The sequence below is a fragment of the Schistocerca cancellata genome, chromosome 3 (genome assembly GCF_023864275.1).
Source record: "Schistocerca cancellata isolate TAMUIC-IGC-003103 chromosome 3, iqSchCanc2.1, whole genome shotgun sequence".
In the NCBI taxonomy this organism is placed as follows: Eukaryota; Metazoa; Arthropoda; class Insecta; order Orthoptera; family Acrididae; genus Schistocerca; species Schistocerca cancellata.
Genome location: NC_064628.1, coordinates 54,304,262 through 54,319,162, shown reverse-complemented (window position 1 = coordinate 54,319,162; position 14,901 = coordinate 54,304,262). Strand labels below are relative to the sequence as shown.

Sequence of the window (14,901 nt, the reverse complement as noted above, 5' to 3'; positions counted from 1 at the left end):
AGGACATATTCTGAGGCATCAAGGGATCACCAATTTAGTATTGGAGGGCAGCGTGGAGGGTAAAAATCGTAGGGGGAGACCAAGAGATGAATACACTAAGCAGATTCATAAGGATGTAGGTTGCAGTAGGTACTGGGAGATGAAGAAGCTTGCACAGGATAGAGTAGCATGGAGAGCTGCATCAAACCAGTCTCAGGACTGAAGACCACAACAACAACAGTACTGATGAGCGGGAGGTGGCTTCCACTCCGGCTGCTGAGCTGGCGCTCTGCGTTGCTGACAGAAGGCCTATAGTCGGCTAGCAGTCTTTAGAGGCCACAGCCATTGACGTCAGTGGTGCGCTACGTTTCTCAACATTGTGGAAGCCTAGTGGACCCTCACACGCTCGTGTCACCACAGCGATGTGCGAAGATTGCTGTGCGTGGGGTGCGACTGGATGCCTGCTGGCAGGGCTTGGACCACAGCTGATACTGTGGCTCCAAGTCCCACTGGAAACTCACCATTGGCAGCAGCAGGTGCGGATTGCAGGTTGGTGGGTCTGTGGCACATAATCCCACAGTGCAATGCTGGTGGCAAGTGCAGTCTGGTCTCGAATCCATGAATGGTGCTGGCATCACCTTGTTGTCTTGCTGTCCTACATTGCTCTGGAATTGTGGTTGTGTTGGTTTGCTCAAAAGCTGGGTAGCGGCACTGCCATTTTAGAATACATCCACGGAGCAGTGTGAGGTATTTTTCGTTTTAGTAGTAGCAATACTGACTCTGGTTTTTGGCTGGTGGTGGCACACATGGATGGAATGTGTGTGAGATGGTCAAAGCAAAAAATACATCCACAGCTGATCATAGGGGTGCCACCACAGACTGGGGTTGCTCGGGCAGTGGGCTGACGATCGAAGCAACACAAGCACCGGCTGCCAGCTATGGCAAACACACGTGACTTTGGCCATACAGCATCCATGAGGCGTGGAGTGGCTGTCTTCAAAGTTATGGCGTTATGCCCCTAACTGTTTTCAGTAAAAGTGCCTCATTGTTTACAAATAACATCAGAACGTAATGTCTGCAGTGCTCCTGTGTGCGAGGCTAGTACAGTATTTCCTGCAGTTTGTTATTTTAAGAGCCGCTGCAGTGTGGTTTTTTAACATAATACTGGTATGTATCTAGTGTGACTGTTCAGTGACAAGAATTTGCTTAATATGTTTTGTAGGATATACAATCTGCTGCAGCGTGTTTTTTACGCTAATACTGGCGTGTGCATGGTGTGATTGTGCTGAGGCTAAAGTGTACTTGATATATGCAGTGTGGTAATAAAATTTCAGCCGTTTTTAGACTGTATCATTGTGTGCTATGAGAATAATGCAACAGTAACTGAGCTTATAAATTGTAAACCTTGAACTTAGTTGCAGTTTAACCATCTTGGTGGGTCAATTGACCTAGTCTGGCAACTATGTGGAAGGAATGGGTTAATGATTACATGGCAGTTTTCCCCTCTTATTCTGCCTGAGTGTGTTGGCTGTTCTCTGCTGGTGCTGGCGCTCCATGACCCTTTCACTTTAATGATGAGAACATGATTAACGAGTCCATCGGACATTAGCATGCGGAAGGGGACAGGAAATCAGACAATGATGTGTCTGCACGAGCTTTCCCCCCACTTCCAAGTCACACAATTGGTGTAAAGAGGTGGGGAAGAACTGTTGGAGGGTGAGGTAAGAGATTAGGCACCGATGAAATCTGCCCGGGGAAACGCTCTGTCACGTTATTGACGAGAAACCATTTATTGTTGTTTATTAACATTTTTCAGTCTTTGTTGCTGCTAAAGTTGATCCCTGGCGGGTGCGGAAAATATACTGACACGGCGTCTCACAGTGTGTTGGCCTCAGAGCGCTGGCCTAGTCAATAGTAATGAGAACCTACTGAACAGACCACTACTGTGCCAGGATGTCTCGAGTGCCTGCGACGGTTCATATAGGAGGTCTTTACTCTGGAGTTACAAGTAAGATCCATACTGGTCGCACTTTGGCTAAAGGGGCAATGTGGGAAACTGGCTACACTGATCAACAGGAGAATCTCTCCCTGAATAACGGTTTGGTGTAAAAGTCTGGAAACATTTTGTATTGTACAATGGCCAGGGAAGCCACGAGCCCAGCTTGCTGCACAGTTGGGGCAAGGCCCATAAGAACACTGAACACAGTCAAATTTAACCTGTTTGTCACAACTCAAGATGCCTGTTTGATTCCTTGGGTTGTTATGGAACTGTAATGGTTTCAAGACTATTTTGCAAACAAAGAATTGAGGTGTGTCAGCAGCTTCCTAGTGTTATTTTTCTGTTGATTGTAATCGCTGTGGTTGCCAGACCATTGTTATACAGCTAAATTCGTATGGGAGGAGCAAGCCAGGCAGTGAGATAGCAATTACTAACGAGAGCTCGTCTGTATGATTTTTTATGAGATGACCAATGAGAAGAGGGAAAAGGTGAGGATATGTGTAATAGGCTACAGGAGGTAGAGAGGTAGTGAAGACAGTCGGTGGTGGTCCAGAGTCAAAGTGCATACTTTGTTGTGATCAGTTAGAATCAGCTTGTAGGAAGTGGGTGGCTGCTCGACCTGGAGCAATGAGAAGAGAGATGCAGCGCTCGCTGTTGGAGGTAAAGCACCGCAGGAAACGTTCTGACGTTTTATTTACGTGTGTGACCAACTAGATCTAATTAGTCTAAGACTGGCGGACATTTACTATTTCCGTTTTACTATCTGTCAGGGAGGAGGTAGTGCTACAGGTCTTACAGAATCTGGGTTAAATATTGTGTGTTCTAGTGTGAAGAAGATAGAAACATTAATTAAAAATGTGAATAAAACCATTTCACTTAATCGATCTATGCATCATTTCCAAATCTAACGCCCAAAGTTGTAATGTCCATATAGTTAAACGACTTGTCAGATCATTGAGTCCCATTAGCCATTTCACTGACACATGATCAATTATTATCTTAAAGCATCATCTGTACAATTATCAGTGGAAAAAAGTTATTTCATATATTAACACTAGCATTTCCTTTTCTATAGTTAAATAATTTTCTTCTGCCTTACTGAGTTGTCTTGACATGTGTGCTGTTCAGTGTTCTAGTCTGAACAAGGCAAAACTGCTGGCATAACATGATTGTCTGAATTGCTATTGATAGTCCGTAAAAGTAAGAACTGGACCAGTGATCAATAAATCTTTCAATCTTACAAATGTAGTTTTACAGTTAAGAGACCATTCAACTTTCAACCCATGCTTTAATAACAGTGTGAGGTTTCTGCAATTTTATCGAATTTTGCTATAATTTTTCTATATAAATTAGCTAAATATGACTGCAATTCCTGTTCTGTAGTGGGTGTCAGGATGTTTCTCAGGATATCAATAATTTGCAGTTTGGCATGTACACCATCTTGGACAATAATATGGCTCAAGTAATGGACTTTTTGTAATAATAACTAGTATTTTTCCAGATTAAATGTTAGTCGTGCTGAACACGAACGATCAAGGATGTCATGTAAACATATTACATACCCCTGAATATCCAGGGAGAACACAATGATGGCATCTAAGTAGATCACACATTACTTTGGTTTTAATCCTTGTAGTATCCCTTCTAACTGGCTCTGTAAAGTAGCTGATCCATTTTTCAGTCCATATGGCATACAGCAATACTGATAGCGATCAGACACAACTGTGAATGCAGCCTTAGGACAGTCTCCCAATGTTACCTCTAATTGATTCTATCAACTGTGTATGTAGTTGTAAAATAACGACATTGTCCTAGATTATTTAATTTATTAAGTATGGGGTAGGTATTTGTGACAATCCACCAGTTCACATAACGATAGTTGCAGCAAAATGTCCATTCTTTACTGCCATCTGATGATGTCTTAGGCATGATTACAATTGGTGTGCCCTGCGTTCTCATAAAATGTTGTTGATTTATAAACTGTGCTTTTAAATCTACAGAGCAAGAACCAACTCGTTTTGCCAACTTTTTTCTGTTAAGGAAACTACTATGAACCACGTCCTCCTTATCCTGTCCCTGTAAATGTGATGCTTTTCTCTTCAGTAGGCCAAACACATACCGTCTTCGCATCACATGGACTGACATGAAACCTCTGTTCAGTTCATCCTTGTCCTTTACTTCTTAGCTGGTTGTCAAAGTAGGAGAAGGTCAAGATAATTGATAGGGACGAAGAATTTTAAATTTCTCTAATAACTCTACAGTTCTACATGTTCTGCAGGTATGCCTACTGAGGTAGGATCACTTGGTCATTTTGTGGAGGTAAGAGGCTTGGAAATGGACAATGTTTTTGTAACAGTTATTCCACAGTTTAAGTAAGTTTCAAGTAAGGAATACTTTTATATTAATGAATTCTAATTGATTCCTCTCAAGCCTTATAGATTTACTAATGCTTAAACAACAATTTAATAAAATTATTCTGTAAGACTTTATGCACGTTTAAATCTGTATCTACAATCTCGACTGCAGTTAAGATGGTGAATTATGCAGCGGCTATGATAGCGAATTAGTCTTGTCACCCACTTCTCTCTGCTTCCATGCTTCTGATCCCTTTGTTATTGTATATAGATGTCATTTTGATTACAGGCTGTGTAATAAATATAGGGAAAGTGTATGTAAGGAAGAGAGATCGACAGTAATGGAGCAAAGAGGCAATGTGGCATGTAAGAAATGGAATTCATGTTAATGTCCCCAACTAGGAAGTTCAGCCTCTCTGAAGTTACTTTACATCACTTTGTAAAAAAAACATACCAATGAAGTAAACCCTGTTTTATTCACATTTAAATATACTTGAAAATCTCATTTCAAATTAACAATTTATCTATTTATTTATTATTAAAAGTAACGTTAAAATAAAATACTTGTCACTTGAGTTTTCGAAAATCTCATTGTGGGCCTAATAATTCACACTGCGTATTTTATTTCAGGATCTGTCACAAAATGAGGACAGATATAAAAATACATTTGATGATCACCAGTTACACAGTTACAAGGATCAGATCAATATCTCATTTATTTGGACAGAAGAGCTTTTCGATTGGCATGGTCTGATTTCACTCTAATTATCCACGATTATGCTGAATTTAAGAATATGGAGCACAGATTAAGCAAAGCTAAAAAGATGACTGAGAAATATTTTATTCACACTTTAATAACACTGATCAAGTTTTGTTTTTGTAAACCAGAACCTATGGTGGCAGCTAGAATGGCCCCATTTAATAAAGTGAATGTTGAGTTGTTCTTTAATGTATACAGAGAAATAAGAATAAAATACAACTTTGAGTCCAGCCAGGTTTTTAGTGTTAATGAGACAGGATGTTCAACTACTCCCACAAAGGTACCACCAGTACTGAGTCCTGTTGGCAAAAGAAGGGTAGTGAAGGTTTCCTCTACTGGGAAGGGAGCAAATGTCAGCCTTGCTTGCTGTGTTAGGGCCACAGGTCAGTTCATATCTCCATTATTTATTTACCTCTGGGTTAGAATGCAGCCAGGATATCTTCATGGTGCACAACTTGTACCTCTAGGAGTTGACCATGAATCTGGCAGGATGAATGCTGATAGCTTTGCAAAATAACTGGAGTATTTCATTAAACAAGTAACATCATCAGAAATCCAATCGTTTTGTTTATGGAAAATCACATTTAACACCTCACTTCCGAAGCCTTTACTCCCTGCAGAGAAATTTCATAACTCTTCTAGGTTTCTCACCTCACAGAAGCCACTGATTGCACATATTGGATGTGTAACTTTAATCACCTCTGAAGACTACCTGTAGGAAAGCCTGTAGTGACTGTCTTGCTAATCATCCAGGGCAGGCAATAACAATACAAGTCATTGCTTTGTTCAACATTGCCTTTAACAAAGTTGCATCTTTAAATAATGCGATGAAGGACGTTATAAACACAGGAATTGAGCCACTAAATTCACGGATATTCAGTGCTGAACACTTTGCACTGTCACTAATAACAGATGACGCCATCAATGTAATTCCGTCAGAAACTGATGCTCTGCCTGGGATATCAGCAAATCCCAATTGCAGAATTTGATTCACTACCAAAGTCTTCATCTATATCTATAATTACCTCTACTTTACCTCGTTACTACAAGTAATCTCTACCAGGGCCTTTACCTAACACTGTACTAATTACATTTTATCTCCACTGCCCCAAGTAGAACTTGGTGCTTTATCAGTGTCCTCACCCATCTATAACTTTACATATACCTCTGCTTCACCTCTGTTATCTGGATCTGTATCTAGTAAAGGTCCAAGAAAACGAAGAAATAAGTTGTCATCTATACACATAACCTGTCCACCCATGAAAATAGCTCGAAGGAAAGAGACAGAGAAAAGACAACAATCAGAGGAAAGAACAAGAAAGAAAAATGAAGAGAGAGAAAAAATTAAAAGAGAATGCAAAGGTAGGAAAATGAAAGAAGTTCCTAAACATAAACTTGCGTTCGACGAAACTTTTGGAATGAAACAAAGAAACGATCCTTGAAGAGTCCACTGAGACTCACCTCCAAACTCATCCATCGAAAGTGAGTACGCCGACAGTGGTTCCGATTACGTTGATGGAAAAGACTGCATCCATCGTGGTGAATCTGGAAAGGGAGAAATGTGGTATCAGCGTTCGCGCTGTCAAGAATGCGCTCATGCGCAGTTTACAGGGATTAAATTAATGAGAAACAAAGGTGAAATATTATATTGTGATTTTCGTGATGAATAGATAAGCAGCAATGAAATGTCTTTGTTCTTTAAATAAAATATTCACTCTGTGATCTTACCCATACCCCAGAGTCATATTACCCTCCTTGAAGGGTAAGTTGATGAATGGTACTATCATTAACCAAAAGACGTCTATCTAAAACAATTTTAGTCTTAGGAAGCGTTTAAGAGATTGACTCTAAAGGGGATACACGAAGTAATAATTTTTTCCACAAATAAACTATTTGACTTCAAAGTAAACGTCAAAAGTATCATAATATCACTTAATTTCGTCAACTTACTCGACTCTTTCCTACCTTGGGATAACTTTGGTTCTGTAAAAGTAAAGCTATCTATCCTGGCAGGCACAATTTACCTTCCATCAGATTACTGTTCGTTGGAAAAACAACATCGTGTAAAATACTGTGCTTTATCCCTCTCTTCATTATCAAACAAAGGCTCAACCATACTTGAAACCTTAATCAGTAGATCACTTCCTACATCTACCCAGAGTACTTTTCCTGTACCTTTAGGTATGATATCCAGTGAACTGACTTTAAGGAACCTTGTACACAGTTTACTTGACCACCGATGGCCTAGAAGTGATCGTTGTTACAGTGTTGGTTCTCTGGCCATAAAAGCAAGATGGAATTATGTTCCATCCAGTTGTAGTATATGCCTTTCCAAGTCAGCTTTGGTGTGATGTGCAACCAGAAAATCTAAACCAAGTATACTTCTACTGCCAACAACAGGAAGAACTCCTGCAATGATTTGTAAGTTACTTCCCCACCACTTGGATTTCCAGTATTGCAAAACCAAGTGAGTGGAACATTATCCTCACCTGTATCACTTAACCTTCAGTGTGGTGGATTCAGTTTTACTTCACCAAGTACACTTCCTTGCCAAAGTTACTTACGACCCTCTATCTACTAAAAATCTGCTTAATTTTCCTCTCAAGTAGCTGGCCGGAAAGAAGTCTACCAATAATCCCACGAAAGAGTGCCCCGTGGTAACACTTACTAGGGGTGTTGTACAGTGGCCACACTACCCCCTGCGTTATTTAATGGAGGGGTGCGAGGTAAACCGTGTGACCAATTTCCCTGTTTCTGTCAACTTTTGTGTATACGGTTTTGTTTGGAGTGCTCACATCATTTTCATGCGTGACATTGTTGACCTGGACGATAAAACAGTTGTCATTTGTGCTAAATACCAATTTTTCCCATGGTTTAGTGACCACATCAGCTTCGTCTAATGCTCCTGCAGCATCTATCATTTCATTTAAAACCTTTGGGGATTCTGTTTGTGCCCTACATGAAAGTTCCGATGCTATAACGCGCAGAAATGCATCCGGTACTCCCTTCTCGGCTTCCTGTAATATTGTCTTCTTACAAGGGAACATCCCCATCGCACCCCCCTCAGATTTAGTTATAAGTTGGCACAATGGATAGGCCTTGAAAAACTGAACACAGATCAATCGAGAAAACAGGAAGAAGTTGTGTGGAACTATGAAAAAATAAGCAAAATATACAAACTGGGTCGTCCATGCGTAAGATAGGCAACATTAAAGGGAATGTGAGGCGAGGAGCGCCGTGGTCCCGTGGTTAGCGTGAACAGCTGCGGAACGAGAGGTCCTTGGTTCAAATCTGCCCTCCACTGAAACTTTTGCTTTCTTTATTTTCGCAAAGTTATGATCTGTCCGTTCGTTCATTGACGTCTCTGTTCACTGTAATAAGTTTAGTGTCTGTGTTTTGCGACCACACCGCAAAACCATGTGATTAGTTGACGAAAGGACGTGCCTCTCCAATGGGAATCGAAAACATTTGATCGCAAGGTCATAGGTCAACCGATTCCTCCACAGGAAAACACGTCTGATATTTTGTATACGACACTGGTGACAGCATGTGCGTCACATGACAGGAATATGTTGTCGACCCACCTAACTAGTACACTTGGCGAATGGGTGAAAAGTTTCTTCTACCTTGCCCGATTTAGGTTTTCTTGTGGATGTAATAATCACTCCAAAAAAAGTGATGAAAAAATAAGAGTTTTTCACATAAACTGAAAATTTAAAATTTTCAGTCAAGGGAAGATTTGAACCAGGGACCTCTCATTCCGCAGCTGTTCACGCTAACCACGGGACCACGGCGCTCCTCGCCTCACATTGCCCTTAATATTGCCTATCTTACGCATGGACGACCCAGTTTGTATATTTTGCTTATTTTTTCATAGTTCCACACAACTTCTTCCTGTTTTCTCGATTGATCTGTGTTCAGTTTTTCAAGGCCTATCCATTGTGCCAACTTATAACTAAATCTGAGGGGGGTGCGATGGGGATGTTCCCTTGTTAGCATTACCGTCCTTGGTCATTTCATAAGCGTTAATATCAATATTCTGAAAGTAGTCTACAAAACTGTCTATCGGTTCCCTGTGCTTCTGAAATATCTCGTTACGCTGCTAACTGTAGTACATTCATGAATTTTACCTCTTATACCTTTTTACTAACCCTTCTCTCAAGTTGTGAAATCACTGCGCATGTCTTAATTTCTTATGGTACATTACACAAATTCTGGCGACCACCGCTGAATTTCAGTCTGGATACGTTTAATAATTGCTCGTCGTTCTAATTTTTCAAGCTGGTAGCTGTATCCAGATTATCATAAAACGCAAAAGTATCTTCCCCTGCTTTACCGTAAAATGGGGTTAGCAATAAAGTTGTATTAGTGCCAAGGATAGGAGCACTACAATGTGACTGTTCCCTCATTTCAACTCTAGTCTTTTTTATGACTGTATGAAGTTCCACGTAATCAGACTGAAGCTGAGTTACTTGATGCAACAAATGCTGATTATCCTGAGTCAGAATCTCCGTAGATATTTCGCTCAACTACAACTGCCACAAGAACATAGTACACCAGGAATAACAAGGAAGAAGAAAGGATTGGAAAAAAACCATATGGGTCCAAGTAAAGTCTAAGTCGACACTTCTAATGTTGCTGCGTAGGATACCCCTCTTGCAAAACCTTGGAACTGACTGTTGTCATCCATAGGTTGTCCATCATCATCTTCAGGAATTATTTTCACACAAAATGCAGTGACATGTCCAGTGCGGACTGGTGTGGACACTTACTCTCTACCAGTGATGGATATGGATACAGCAGAAGGCAGCTTACGGATACAAGAAAATCTTTATTGTTTTTTATTGACATTCATTCAGTCTTCGACAGACTTCGATGCTGCTAGGGTTAATATGTGGCGAGTGTAGCAAATACGCTGGCACAGCATCTCAACGTTTCTCGACAGCCCAGCACCACCCCTGTCAGTGGTACCAAGCACCTACTGACACCATCTGCATTGTGTCAGTAGATGTCTCGAGTAACCAGATGTAGCAGGCTGGTCGTAGCATTAGCAGCTATCACAGTGAATATGGCACGCTACCTCTTGTGCCAGTGACAAAAGATCATGTTTTACACATAACAACATCAGCTGGATTAATATTAGTTAAAGATAAATCATAACATTAAATCCTCCATGATTCCAGAAATATTACACATTTTTGGAATCAGTATGGAAATTGTTTTATTATGAGACAATTACACATGATATCTGAGTCTATATACACTACTGGAAATTGAATAAGAACACCGTGAATTCATTGTCCCAGGAAGGGGAAACTTTATTGACACATTCCCGGGGTCAGATACATCACATGATCACACTGACAGAACCACAGGCACATAGACACAGGCAACAGAGCATGCACAATGTCGGCACTAGTACAGTGTATATCCACCTTTCGCAGCAATGCAGGCTGCTATTCTCCCATGGAGACGATCGTAGAGATGCTGGATGTAGTCCTGTGGAACGGCTTGCCATGCCATTTCCACCTGGCGCCTCAGTTGGACCAGCGTTCGTGCTGGACGTGCAGACCGCGTGAGACGACGCTTCATCCAGTCCCAAACATGCTCAATGGGAGACAGATCCGGAGATCTTGCTGGCCAGGGTAGTTGACTTACACCTTCTAGAGCACGTTGGGTGGCACGGGATACATGCGGACGTGCATTGTCCTGTTGGAACAGCAAGTTCCCTTGCCGGTCTAGGAATGGTAGAACGATGGGTTCGATGACAGTTTGGATGTACCGTGCACTATTCAGTGTCCCCTCGACGATCAGCAGTGGTGTACGGCCAGTGTAGGAGATCGCTCCCTACACCATGATGCCGGGTGTTGGCCCTGTGTGCCTCGGTCGTATGCAGTCCTGATTGTGGCGCTCACCTGCACGGCGCCAAACACGCATACGACCATCATTGGCACCAAGGCAGAAGCGACTCTCATCGCTGAAGACGACACGTCTCCATTCGTCCCTCCATTCACGCCTGTCGCGACACCACTGGAGGCGGGCTGCACGATGTTGGGACGTGAGCGGAAGACGGCCTAACGGTGTGCGGGACCGTAGCCCAGCTTCATGGAGACGGTTGCGAATGGTCCTCGCCGATACCCCAGGAGCAACAGTGTCCCTAATTTGCTGGGAAGTGGCGGTGCGGTCCCCTACGGCACTGCATAGGATCCTACGTTCTTGGCGTGCATCCGTGCGTCGCTGCGGTCCGGTCCCAGGTCGACGGGCACGTGCACCTTCCGCCGACCACTGGCGACAACATCGATGTACTGTGGAGACCTCACGCCCCACGTGTTGAGCAATTCGGCGGTACGTCCACCCGGCCTCCCGCATGCCCACTATACGCCCTCGCTCAAAGTGCGTCAACTGCACATACGGTTCACGTCCACGCTGTCGCGGCATGCTACCAGTGTTAAAGACTGCGGTGGAGCTCCGTATGCCACGGCAAACTGGCTGACACTGACGGCGGCGGTGCACAAATGCTGCGCAGCTAGCGCCATTCGACGGCCAACACCGCGGTTCCTGGTGTGTCCGCTGTGCCGTGCGTGTGATCATTGCTTGTACAGCCCTCTCGCAGTGTCCGGAGCAAGTATGGTGGGTCTGACACACCGGTGTCAATGTGTTCTTTTTTCCATTTCCAGGAGTGTATTTTGCACCCTTGTGGTACGCTTTTATTGACCCACGTCACTGACTCAGGGATGCTCGAACAAATCATCATCATAACACGGATTCGTTTTAATTCTTCAATATTTCGCTTATAGGAGCAGGAAATCAGTGTGAAATAGATACAGAACCATTTGGTCTCATTCGTTAACCAACGGGACCATGTGCACGCATCGGCCTATCCTTACTGACTTTCTTTTGACCGACACATCTTTCAACACTTGCATTAGTGATGCTGTCGTGCTGACAAATCTGAAACAAGCGGGTCGTTATAGATAGATTCAAGCATACACTCAACTGTTGAATTTAGAAATCACATGTAGAAAAAGAATGACCCTGCTTCGTTGTACCCACGCCCACTGCTAATGCTCTTTAAATGAAAATACGCATTGTAAGAAATGTTCTGCTGTAGTGGAGCAAAACACTGCAGTTATTTTATTGCAAAAGGGAGATATACAGCAGCTGCAGAATAGAACCTCTACATAAGACATGGCGTTCTTTAGGACTTCCTTTTTTAATACAGTCCAGACTGCACAATTATCAAATAAAGGAAATTGGTTTCAGTCTTTCAGAATGTCTAAATATGAAGCAGGTAGGCCAACGTTTATTTGAAAATAGTGACGTTTGCAATATATTTTGAAATCGTCTGGGAATTACGATCGTTGAACTGCTCTAAATTCAGGTGGCTTGACTTTTTCTCTTTTCTAGTCATCTTGGTTCAGCAGAAGGTTAGGCAAATTCTTAACCATCTCAAGAGGTCTGGTTCATGAAGACAAGGGGGAAATCTTGAAAAATTTGCCACTTCTCTAAATAGTGTAGCCCGAGGAATAAGAGTGGTAAGCCCGTGTAATGCATACCAAACTTTAACAGATCTTTTGGGAGCAATTTTATGTTATGATTCATAGCTTTTGGTCTCACACTTTCTTCTGAAATGTATTTTGTGTTCCATGTGAAATAAACCATGTAAATTAATTTGTATAGCATAGGTACATATATCTGGAAGTAAGAACAAAGTAGAAGCTTATTTTTTCTGGAAGTTAGGTACACTAGTATGTTTAAAGCTGACTTCTAACAAAGATGTTGCTGTCATAAATTATGATACAATTTTTTTTAATAATGATTATCAAAAATTTCAGTAATTAATTCATGGTTTTTCTTTATAACACTCTTTAATTTTCGAATTTAAGTCGTAAGAATTGTCTACTTTTTAGTTAAACATGTTTTAAGACAAACAAAATTTCAACCATCGATCTTTAATAGTTTTTAACCAATGTGCACTAGAAAATCAAAAAAGAATGAACTTCCTGGAAATTCAAGGTAAATTTTGTGTCTCCACCTGCCATGCATAACACTAACGCATCCCAGGTCGATATTCATCTTGTTTCTGGTGTTGTTCTCCCTCCATTTTCTTTTTCAGGTTTTATATACTTGCTTCTTTGGTGGCTTCCAACACTGATTTCTCTGCTTCGAATAGTCTCCTGGAATGGATAGCAGTTAAAGTGTTTTACATGTTTACTCCATCAGGCACATCAATTCCGTAACGTTAAACCTTGACGTTGCACATCATGGAAATATAGCAGAGCACCCAGTGTGGCAAGTGAAAGAGAGAGACGGATAGATAGCGAGAAGGATTTAGGTGAGAGTCATAAATCCTTTCCCTCGAAAATGACCTCCCTTCATGCCTCCTCTGTGTTTCCACAGATGATATATCACTGATCTCATTTGTACTAAGATTACAGTACACGCTAGGTGCGTAGTTGCTTCTACCGCCCTGAGTGGAATGCATAAGTTATGAATATTGTTCACCAACCTGCGGTCTTCTATAGTTGTTGTCCCCTGCCAGAAAATAGCACGTAGGTCGTGGGTCCTGTAATAAACTATTGATGAGGAACTGGTATTATAAAAATAATTAAATTGTGAATTGGTTTGTTTAAACGGGGTGCTACTCGCTTTTTATTAGCTGAATACGAGAAACTGGACGATTATAGTCCATTTTATATACCCCAAGTAATTTCCATGCTTTACACTTTCACAGAAAATGAACAGATTAACGAACTGCATGTTTGCGTAATTACTATGAAACTAGTTCTCAATTACATATCCAAAAACCAAAGATTCCTGATTAAGTTCTTAACCACTATCGACCGCGGCCGACAGCATATCTGTCCTCCGAGTCTACCGATCAAGCTATCACATTTTCAAACCAGACATTGCTAATTAATTAATGATTGATACCGACCGCGGCAGACAATTTGTCTGTCCTTCGAGACTGCCAAACCAGCTCTTTTATTTACAAACCAGGGATTGTTAATTAAGCCATAACTGATACCGACCACGGCACACACGTCATTCCGCCGAGACTGCCGGTACAGCGCTGATTTTAGAGCCAAACCACTTCGCCTGCCATCCTATTTAGGCGCGATCTTCGCGATCCGAAGATCGAAATGCTTCGTTTGGCTTCTCGTCTACAATTTGTTTATTATTCTCCTGGTAATTGACGCTTTTGGTATAATGGAATGATAGCATGCTACTGAGAGATGCTTTTATATGAAATGTTAGTAAATTCATTGTTTAGTTTTTCTAATGTTAATAACATAAGTTTATCATTTTCGCGCGCTACCTCCGAACACGGCTGCCACTAATTGCGGAGGAGAACCATAATTTAGGTGATCTTCCTCACGATATACGCACAAAATACACCATCTGTCACCGTTTCCTCAGAACACAATAAGTCATCTTCCCACTGCTGTCTTCTCAACTGTTCTAAGAAGACCTTCTTGTTGCTGAATTTGATGGCTGTAAGGCCAAAAATATTACACCAGCACATCTATTTTCAAGATAGTTAGTCCTGCCAGAAAAGATTTTGCTATCTGTTCCCGTATACAGTTATTAAACTCTCATTTGAGTTTTCAGTCCTACCATGTTACTACGTGTCTAATAATCTTGTGTCACTAAGACATTAGATACTAAAAAGTCACAAAAAACAGGAAAGTGAGAGCAGAATTCTGTTTTTATCACAGCTGTATGAGTAACATTGGGGCTTCGTCACGTGTGTAGAAACATTTAAATTCCTCTTTCTTCGGTACAGAATTTTTTGGACAATAAATAAA

At 41.6% G+C, this 14,901-nt stretch overlaps 1 protein-coding gene across 1 annotated transcript in view; it reads left to right on the top strand.

Annotated features, from left to right (window-relative positions):
- LOC126176076 (uncharacterized) overlaps positions 1 to 14,901 on the top strand; it is a 93,514-nt gene that overhangs the window by 64,036 nt on the left and 14,577 nt on the right. The gene's annotated exons all lie outside the window — the stretch shown is intronic.